Source organism: Vombatus ursinus, unplaced genomic scaffold, assembly GCF_900497805.2.
Source record: "Vombatus ursinus unplaced genomic scaffold, bare-nosed wombat genome assembly UNPS02014818.1, whole genome shotgun sequence".
Taxonomy (NCBI): domain Eukaryota; kingdom Metazoa; phylum Chordata; class Mammalia; order Diprotodontia; family Vombatidae; genus Vombatus; species Vombatus ursinus.
In genome coordinates this window covers 6385968-6395208 of record NW_020954596.1, presented here as the reverse complement: position 1 = coordinate 6395208, position 9241 = coordinate 6385968, and positions in this window count along the sequence as shown.

Genomic DNA, 9241 nt, shown 5'->3' with positions numbered 1-9241 from the left:
AGACTCAGAGCTGGAAGAGAGCTTAGAACAGAGAACAGAGACTGTTACAGCTGGAAGAGACTTAGAACCTTAGAACAGAGAACAGAGACTCAGAGCTGGAAGAGAGCTTAGGACCAATCAGGTCCAACTTCCCTTCATCTTTAGCAAGAAGGGAAAAAAGACCCAGAAAGATTAGCCTAGGGCTACATCAGTAAAATGTGGCAGAGCTTGAGATGCAAAACCAAATGCCCTAGTTCCCAATGTCTCTGGGATGTGATATTAGCAGACGGAACCCATTCTCTGCTTCTTTAAATCCCTTTATTTCCTTTAAGACTTGGGTCAGGTGCCAACTCTTTCAGGAAGTCTTTCCTGACTCCCCTCAGCTAGAGGCTGCATTGGTAGGGGAGTGGACTTGGAGTCAGAAAGCTACGGGTTCCAATCCTGCCTCAGATACTTACTAGCTGGGTGACCCTGGGAAAATCACTTAACCTTTCTGAGCCTCAGTGTCCTCATCCATAAAATGGGGATAATAATAACAACTAGCTCCCAGGACTTTTGTGGAGATCAAGCTACATAGCTTATTTTTAACATATTTATTTGCTTACCGCCTCCCTCATTAGATTGTGAGCTTTTTGAGATCAGGGACTGTCTTTTGCCTTTTTTTTGTACCCCCAGCACTTAACACAGTGCCTGGCACATAGTAGGTACTTAATAAATGCTTATTGATTGACGGCATGCTGTTTTGCAAACCTTAACAGGTTGTATGAAATGTCAACTATTATAATTTGAAGCAATTGCCACTCCTCAGTCTTTCATATTTCCTCTTTTTACTTCTCCCACGCACTTATCACATTCTCCTTTTTATTATCCTGACTTGGGCACATGTTTCATCTTGCCCCTTGGATTGTGGGTAGGAGATGCCTATGGCCCAGAGAAAGGCAGTCCACCCACTGGGTCAGTCCATTAGTTACATGTATCCCAGACAAGCCCTGTGGAGGCACAAGGAACAAGGCCCAGAATTAACCAGGAAGAGGAGAGCATCTGGCATACATTTGGGGAATTGAGCAGCCCTTTTAATGATCCTCAACCACTCCCTGACGCAAAGGCCCATTCCTTTAATACCAGTGTGTGACCATAAGGCATGGAATACCACAGTCTCTGAAGAATCAGAGTCACAGGTGCCCCGAAGAGCTGTGTAAATTCACACGGCGGGTGTAAGTGGGCCGTGGCAAGGGACCGTTGGTGACTTGCACGTAAGAAGTGGTTTAGAAGACGCCATCTGTGACCTGGAAAGGAAGTGTGCCGATCATGTAAATGAGAACAGGAGACTCCACGTGGACAGCCCCAGTGTTGCCCTGGTATCCACCACCCCCTTTCCCCAAAGTTTAGAAGAACCGGAGCACATGCTCCAGCAGATTAGACAGACACTTTGGGGAAGATTTATAGGAAGACCCAGACAAGGATCACAAAGGCTGAGGAGGTGCAGAAGGTTGAGATATCCCTGGTGGAAGGGATAGGGCTATTCATTCACGTTGACTGGACTCCTGACCTCTTAAGGCAGCCAAGTGGTCATTCCCTCTATTTAGTTATCAAGTTATTGAGATGGGAGATCTCCATCTTTGTATCCCCAGTGCCAAACCCTGGGCCTTCCCTCAGTGTGAGGACAGTCATTCAGCAAGTCTGAGAGCCCATCTCTCCATCTTGTCTGCAAAGAGACTGTCAATCAGTTTGGTTGAAATCCAGATACAATGCTACCTACCCCTTGACAGGGGGGTGACAAACTCAGAGTGCAGATTGAGACGCATCTTTTTTATCTAGACATGGCCAATGCTGGAATTTGTTTTGCTTGACTATATGTTTGTAGCATTTTTTAGAAAAAAAAATCTTTCTCAGTGTGAGTTGGGGGCAGGAAGGAGAGAAGGCAGATTTTTGTTGATTTTTAAAAAATAATAATAATAAAAAAAAAGAAATCCAAGTATAGCATGTCTTTGGAGATCCTCTGATCCACCATTGTAGAAAAAGAGGGAACTTAACCATGTTTGAGGAATTAAACAATCTTTATAACAGCCCTGGAAGGGAGGTTGCATGAGGAATGTTGTCCCCATTTGGCAGAGAAAGAAGCCATTTCAGAGAGAAGTCACCCTGCCGGTGAGTGACAGATAATAGAACCCAGATCTCTTGATTGTTTATACCTTTCTGCCCTATCTCTAGCTTTAAAGAGAAGTCAGTCTCAGCCTCCATCTCCTCCATTACAGCTTTTCCCCCAAGTGCCTGTTTGCCCTTTAAAGCTGTTTTACCCCTTAAGGTTCTGAAAGAAAATTCAAGGCCAGAGATTCTCCACCAGGACAGGTTGGCTGTTCTGAACTCATTAGGCCTAAGCAGAGAGCATGGAATGTGACTCCCAGGCCAGGGCTTGGGCCCAGCAGGGCAGGGCAGGGCAGGGCTAGGCTGTCCTGAGTCTTTGAGGGAAACATACCTCTGAAACACCTGATTCTATCAGGTGCTGATGAATGTGTGAGTACACAGAACTTGTCTCGGGGCTCAGTGTTCTGGATAAATCAAGGCCCTGATCATTTTGCCCCAGCTCTGCTCTCATCATTTGGAAACACCCTGAGTGATTCATGCAACTCCACTCCACGTGTTTCCCATTCATTTACAGTGAAATCATTGAAATGGTCATTTAAAACAACAGTTATGTGTCCAAGAAAACTTTCCAATGGGTTTCCTAAGAGCTTAGAATGTGCTTGGCAAAGGGTGTAGAGAACATAGTGTCAGAGCGGGGAGAGACCATCCAATCCAACCCCTTCATTTATAGGTGGGGAAACTGAGGCCTGGCGTGGGGAAGGGACTTGTCCAATGTCACACAGCACAACAACCATAGAGCTGGGGTTAGAAAAGGGGTGGGGAACCCGTGGCCTCGAGGTTCCCCGCTCCTGGGTTAGAGCATAGCTCTCTCAGACTTAGCACATTCTCAGACTGAGTTATCCCTGAGGAGGAAGGCATTACGGCCATTAGATTTGTGTATGGGGTTAGGAGTGATGCTCTTGGCACGGTTTGCAGGGCCGTATTTGCAGGCAGAATTGTATAGTCAGTCCCTCCACCTCCCCTCCCTCCCCTTCTTTCTGGGCCTTTTTTTTCCGTCTTGGAATACCTCTTCCTCTCTCATCCTCCTCTAACTGCATATGCTCAATGCAAATTCCTGCAGAAGTAGCAAAGCTATGGGAAACCCGGCCCTGAGCTGCTTGGGATGCCAGTAGGGAAGGTGAGCAAACACTTATTGCCCTGATTTGGATTCAGATCAGCCACGTAAGGACAGTTGACCAATTCTGGGAGTGGCTACAAGAAGACCAACTTTCATGCAGTAGTTTGGAAAATCCCAGAGTTGGGTGGGACCTCAGAGGGTCCAGATCAATCTGAACCCAAGCAGGATTTCCTGCTGACGGCTGGTAACCAGACACAGACTCCTAAAATCTTGCATTCATAGATCTGGAAGGAACCTCAGAGGAGAAGTAGTTCAACCTCTCTTCAAGGACCAGAATCCCCTGTTACAGTGTTCCTAACAGAGGGTCATTCAGTTTCTGCTGAAATACTTACAGTAACAGGGACCTTAGTACCTCCCAAGGCAGCCCATCAGACTGATAGAAAGTTAATCTTCACATTCAACCTAAGATCAAATACTTCTCACTTCTGAAACTTCCCAGATACCTCATGCTGACATCTCTCAATTAGATCTTTTTATGGGGAGAGGGAAGGGTAGGGTACAGATATAACCAGTCTCTACCTACTCCTGGGGAGACTTGATAAAAGTTCTTAGCTTCAAAACTGCAGCCTGGAGTTAAATGATAGAATTTTTTCTTTGTATTTTTCCTCTTCTTCGGTCTTTCCTCCTTGGTAATTCTTTTCCTTGTGTCCTTACGTTTAAACCTGCTTTCAGGAAAAAGTCTGTAATTAGTATTTAGCCTGGCCTAGTAGATAGAATTCTGAATTTGGAGTTAGGAAAACCAGGGTTTAAATCCCACCTTAGACACTTGCTAGTCAAATGTCCATAGGCAAATCACTTAACATGTCTCAGCCTCGGTTTCCTGAGGCTGTAAAATGGGGATAATAATAACACACACTTCACAAGGTTGTTGTGAGGGTCTAATGAGGTCATACACCTGCAGCTCTTCAATAAAAATTTTATAAATTGATTAGTATGACTTAGCCACCTTCCTTCAACTTTGATTCAACCTGATATGAACAGGGTCTCTTGTTCAGTGCTGTGGGGGAAATAAATAGGGAGGCTACAGGGTCCCTGCACTCAGAGACCTCACAGTTGACTAGGGGAATGAAGACATGGGCACTGATGTGACTGTAATGTCAAGAAGAAAGTGATATATGCATGAAAGAAACACTGACAAGTCAATTGGAGATTCAGTCGAGGGAAAGTACCTTCCATCTAGGGGAGCTGCAGGGAAGACTTCCTGGAGAAGGTGGCAATTGGCCTGGGCTTAAGGAAAAGAGGAGGACATCAACATTAGAGATAAAGGTAGAGGGAGGACCATTATAGGCAGAAAGAACAGGTCCCGGAGTCGGAAAATACCAGGATGAGTTCAGAAGCTGAAATAATTTAGGTGAGGGGGAGTGGTGGGATACAGGACTAGAAGGTATCCCCTCTCCATTCTCCCTGACTGTCTGATCTGATCCCATCTCGTGGCATAGTAGAATAAGGGCTGAAGTCTCCTCTCTCATTTCCCATATCTAACCAGTTGCTGAGTCTTGTCAATTCTACCTTCCAAACATTCTCTCTGAGACTGCCACCCCTTGGTACAGGCCATCATCTTCTGGACTGTTGCAATAGTCTGCTGGTGGGTTGGCCTGCCTCAGATTTCTCCCCATTCCGATCCATCCTCCACTAAGCTGTCAAATCAATAGTCCTAAGGTGCGAGTTTGACCATATCACCCCCACTCCCCTTTCAATAAACTCCAGTGGCTTTCTGTTACTTCTGGGACCAATAAATCCCCTGTTTGACTTTTAAAGCCCGTTGTTCAGTTGTTTCAGTCCTGTCTGACTCTTTGTGATCCCTTTTGGAGTTTTCTTGGCAAAGATACTGGAGTGGTTTGACATTTCCTTCTCCAGCTCATTTTTACAGATGAGGAAACTGAGGCAAACAGGGTTAGGTGACTTGCCCAGGATTACACAACTACTAAGTGTCCGAGGCTGGACTTGAACTTAGGAAGATGAGTGAGTTTTCTTGACTCTAGGCCTAGCGCTCTGTCCACTATGGCGCCACCTTGCTGCTTCTCAAAGCCCTTTATAACCTTGCCCTTTCCTACCTTTCCAGTCCTCTTATACCTTACTCTTCTACACCTCCTCTGAGATCCATTGACACTGGCTTCCATGCTGTTTCTTACCCAATACTGTACATCTCCTCATTCTGGCTATTTTCAATGGTTTTCCCTGTGCCTACAATTCTCTCCCTGCTTCCCTCTCTCCCTCCCTCTGCATCTCTGCCTCCTGGCTTTTTTCAAGTCCCTGCTAAAATCACACTTCTGTAGGACATCCTTTCCAGGCCCCCTTAATGCTAATGCTTTCCCTCGTTGCTTATCTGCAGCTTAGCTGGTCTTTATCTTATTGGTACAAAGTTGTTTGCATGTTGTAGCCTTCTTGAGCTCCTTGAGAATAGGGATTGTTGTTGTTTTGTCTTGGCCCCTTCTTTGCATTTCCAGCTCTTAGCACAGGACCTAGAACACAGTAGGCACTTAATATATGCTCCTTGACTGACCTTATATGCCTATGTGACCTTAGGCAATCGGTCAACCAAGCAACAGGTATTTATTGAGCACCTAATTTCTAGCACTGGGTACTGAGGATATGAAGATTAAAGATGAAGCTGTCCCTGGCCCTAAGGAGCTTATATTCTATCTGGGGATACAGCATGTTCATCTCATAGAAGGTGCCACTTGAACCAGTTTTGAAGGAAATAAAGCATTGTGGGGCGTGAGCAGCTCCTGAGGCTGTGATAGGGGGAGCTGTGGGGAGGGTGGTGCCTGGGCTGTGCCCCAAGAGATGCTGGGTGGGGTGGGGGAGCCTGGAGCATTGCTGGGGGCATTTCCTGGGATGTTGGGGGAGGTGATCCCCAGGGTGATGCCTGGGTTAGGTGCCTCAGCCAAGCACTGAGATGGACACTGGAAGGACTGTGCCTGCCCTGTGGGCTGGGCGGCACTGGGCCCATCATACTTGCCGGAGGCTAAAGAGCTGTTCTAGCGCCTGGGCGATGGGGTGGGGCTGGGGGTCTGTGTCTTCATCAGTGGAGCAGGTACAACTGGGACCATGGGTGGGAGATGGGGGGGAGTGGTGTCTGATGAAGGGCTGCTCTGTCCCTCAGGTGGGCGTTCTCATCCAGGATGCAGGGCAGGAGGTCCGGCTGGGGTCTGAGTTTTACTCGATGCATTCTGAGTTCTGCTCTAGCTCAGAGATTTCTGTGATTTTTAGGTTCTAGCTGCAACAGGGGGAGGGGAAAAGTGTGAGGCATAGGGGTGGTGGCAAAGAACTTCCTGGCACCCTGAAACTGCTGCCCATGGGCTAATGATGTATACACCGCTACTTGGTGAGCCCAGCTCTGTTCTGGCCTGTCCCAAAGCCAAGCCCTTTGAGGTTACCAGACGGTCTCTTTGTTAGGTCTCCTTTCTGCCCCAGCTCCTGTGAAATGCCTGGGCTGGATCCAAACCGCCAGAGACATCCTCAGCACAGGGCTCAGGAACAGGCCGGACACAGGAGTTCTCCCACACATTCTTTGTAGGTGACTCATGGGGTGGGTGTGTGATTCTTTCATTCATGCCTGTGGATAAACACCAACCTGGCAGGGGCATATCTTGGGAGGATGCCAGTCAAAAAACCAGAGAATACCAGAGCTGGAACGGGGCACACTGTGTGTTGTGGTGGAATGAGCATTGGAGCTAGGCAGAGGACCTGCATTGGAGTCCTTTCTTTGCTACTTCTAAACCCATATGAGCCACCTTAGGAAAGTCTCTTGATCTCTCCTGGCCTCAGTTTCCCCCTATGTAATATGAGAGGGTTGCAGTAGAGCAAGGCATTCTTAACCTGGAGTTGAGATACTTCTACAGGAAGCCTTTCCCAATCTCTCTTAATTCTAGAGCCTTCCCTCTGTTAATTATTTCTTCTTCATCCTGTCTATATCTTGTTTCCACATAGTTGTTTTCGTGTTGTCAGAAGTTAGACTATAAGCTCTTTGAGGGCAGGGATGGTATTATTGTATTTTTACCTTTCTTTGTATCCCCAGCACTCAGTACATCGCCTGGCACATAGTAGGTGCTCAATAAATGTTTATTGACTGACGAGCATCTGTGGATAGATTTCAAGGAGTCTTTGAACTAGGATGGGAAAAAAAATACATTTTCCGCCCCCTACTAACCTTTAATGGAAATTTGACATTTCTTTCAATTATTATTTAAAAAAAAAAAACAACAGTAACAGTAACAGGGACTAATAACACAATACAAAAAACTTGATTCTGAGAGTTGGCCTCTAGGTTTCACAGACTGTCGAAGGATTCCATGATGCAAAAAAGATGAAAAACTCTCGGACTAGAGGATCTCCGAGGAACCTTTCCTGTGTTCCATCACTGGGATGTTTAAATGGAGGCTTAATAATAACAACTTATGTTTCTTTAGAGATTCAAAGTTTACAAAACACTTTCCTAACCACAGTTGTGTGTGAGGTAAGCGGTCTAAGCATTATTATTTTCATTTCAGAGATGAGGAAACTAAGACTGAGAGAGATTAAGTGACTCACCCGTGATGGATCACACTGATCGCACAACCACTGGGCAGTTGTTTGGGGCAGTATGTGATGCGCTACAGCAAGGCTACAGGTTGGAGATGGCATGGAGAAGGCTCCTGCTCCATCGGGTTGGACTGGGTGACCTCGGAGATCCTCCCAGGTCTGAGTCTGTGACATAGCCCTCATGGAGGATGTCCTGGAAAAGTCCAAATATTGATGTCAGCACGGTTCTCTGAATGCTTTTATTCAACGATTACTTTGCATCAGCAGCATTGAAAGCAATGAGATCTGCAGCCATTAGATAGAGGTCAGTTTAAGAATCCATACAGGAAACATCAAGTGGATGAAAAGTGCCTATTGGCCAGGCTGTGACCTGCATTTGGATGGGCAATCCTTTGTGTTAGTCTATCGTACCATCTTGGACAGACCCCACAAATGGACAATGAGGGTGAGTGGGGAACAGACTAAAACTGCAAAAGAGGCAAAAGGGCTTGGTAGTATTGGGCAGCGTACTGGGTTGTACAGATTCCAAGATGAATATTCCTTAATACAAAAGCCTGGCTCTTTAACGTCATTGTTCTCCCATTGAAGCTCTATGACTGAGGGTCGCAGAGTGCCCTGGTCTCAGAAGAAACACAACTGTAGGTGTTGGCAATAGAAAGATATGTGGCGGGTGTATGTAGGCTTCATTGTTTCGCCAATGATCGTTTATGTCAAAGAAGAGGTTTACGGTGGAGCACCCCAGCAATGTACAATCAGAAAAGGCTGGAGACCAGTCATGTAGTGAAACAAGAAGCAGGAGTAATAGAGGGATAGCCTGAATGCTGTCTTGGTTTATTTATCTTCTTGGACTGGACTGTGACTTTGTTTGTATAGGCGACACCCATGAGGAAACTCCCTCTGTCTCTCAAGATAAGCACCTGCTTTGCAACTCAGAGGCTCCTTAGAGAGCTGTCTGGACGCCCTGAGTGAGAAGTTAAATGACTTATCTAGGGTCTCACAGCTCGCATATGTTGGACACAGGACTCAGCCTTGATCTTCCCAACTCTGAGGTTACTATGCCATGCTGCGCTGGTATCCACAGGATATCAGAAGTGCCTGAGAAAGGCCATTAGCCTCTAGCCTTTAGCACAGAATGAAACTGTGCAGATGAGTTGATATCTGCACCTTCGGAGGGAGTACTCACCTGAATGAGGTCATGGATCTATCAAAGTATCAGAGTATTTACAAAGTATGATCTAGTCCAATCTCATTTTACAGAAAGGAAACTGATGCCCAAATGAGACAACCGTCTTGCTGTAGGTCAAAGATAGGTAGATGATAAAAGATAGACACACTAGATATAAATCGATGCTAAATAGCTAGTTAGCTCAGTACCATGGATACAGATTCAAGCAAGCAAGATAATTCCTGCCCTCCTCAAGGACTTCTTCTTCTTCTTCTCCTTCTTCTTCTTCTTCTTCTTCTTCTTCTTCTTCT